This window comes from Gavialis gangeticus, unplaced genomic scaffold (genome assembly GCF_001723915.1).
Source record: "Gavialis gangeticus isolate Ggan-Ray unplaced genomic scaffold, GavGan_comp1, whole genome shotgun sequence".
Lineage (NCBI taxonomy): Eukaryota > Metazoa > Chordata > Crocodylia > Gavialidae > Gavialis > Gavialis gangeticus.
Genome location: NW_017729024.1, coordinates 109,430,368 through 109,431,900, shown reverse-complemented (window position 1 = coordinate 109,431,900; position 1,533 = coordinate 109,430,368).

Sequence of the window (1,533 nt, the reverse complement as noted above, 5' to 3'; positions counted from 1 at the left end):
CCCCCGAATCAGCCAAATCCAAATCCGAAGCAAATACTAGCTGCTTCACATAGGCCTATTGAATAGTAATAAACCAATTAGCTAAGATGTTACCATTAAAAGCCACATAAAGGAATGTAAGAGCCTGATTCATAAAAATTCATAAAAGTTATGCTTCCTATTTTACGAGTCACAGGGTGCATCCACACGTGCAAGCATGTGTGCTTGCAGCAGCTCAAATAGAAGCGGTGCAAATTTGAGCCGGGGTTTTTTGCCTCAGCACACGTGCTCGGACATGCATTTTGTTGTGGAGCAAATTGTGCCGCTAGGGGCAAAATAACCCTGCTTGGCTCCTCCCAGATTTTCCGCCAGGGGGAGCTAGAGCCTGCAGCCAGCACCTGTGCTGTCCCCAGCAGTAGAAAAAGCTGCCCTGTCGTGGCCCCAGCAGTATAAAAAGCCGCCCTGGCAAGTAGCTCAGGGCTACTAACTCTCAGGAACTTCTGGGGCTTATCCACTTGGCACCTGGAGACACTACCCCTTGTGCCAGCTGGACTGCTGAAGCACCCCTGAGAGTTCCCTGCACCCTCTACCCACTGCAGCAGTCTGGCGGTGGGGGCTGCTGCCTGGCTGTGACCTGCTGCGCACCTGCCAGACTTGGATGGGGACTGCAGGGCCAGCTGCCAGTGGATTGCGGTTGCAGGGTTGGCCTTTGTGCGGCACTGCTGCCATTTGTGCCCCCTGCCCGGCTATCTGGGTAGCTATCACGCAGAAGATGTTCCAGGTGTGGTGGCCTGCTTTGAACTGTCAAAGCATGTCCGCCTGGCCCCATTTGGCCAGGAGGTCAGCCACAACCAGATGGGTCCAAGGTGCCAGCTCTGAGCAGGCATGGTCCTGCCTCTGGCCTCCCTAGCACAAATTCTGGTGTTCCCTATTGGAAAAGTGAAAAATCCCTGATAAAAAAAACCCCCAAAATCACTCACTAAAATACCTCCAAATCCATGTTCCTCCACAAGTAAAACAAAAGACCACTATAAAAAAAGAGAGAGAGCGAGACAGAGACAGCGATCAGTTGGACAATGTTTTATTGATATATCTACAGTGTTAAAGCAAGTTTCTAATCATAATAATAAAGTGAACTCTAAATACAGGTTTCATGAATTCATGAATACATATTTGCTGCCCTCCCACAGGGTGATGGCCCCCACACAAGGGCTATGGCCCCCCAACAGAGGGTTCAGCCCCCCAACAGGGCATTTGTCCCCCACACAAAGGGTTCAGCCCCCCAAAAGGGTGTTCAAACCCCCAACAGGGGGTTTGGCACTCTCACAGGGGGTAAGGCCCCCCAACAGGGGTTTCATCCCCCATGCAAGGGGTATGGCCCCCACAGGGGCTACCATCCCCCCTGCAAGGCCCACATGACCCACCCCAGCCCCCCGATTGCTGCCCCACCTCCCCCATCCACTATCAGCTGCTGCAGCCCCCCAATGGCTGCCCCACACAGCCCCACCTTCCAACTTGCACCCCAAGGCCCCCAAGGCTACCCGCACAACCCCA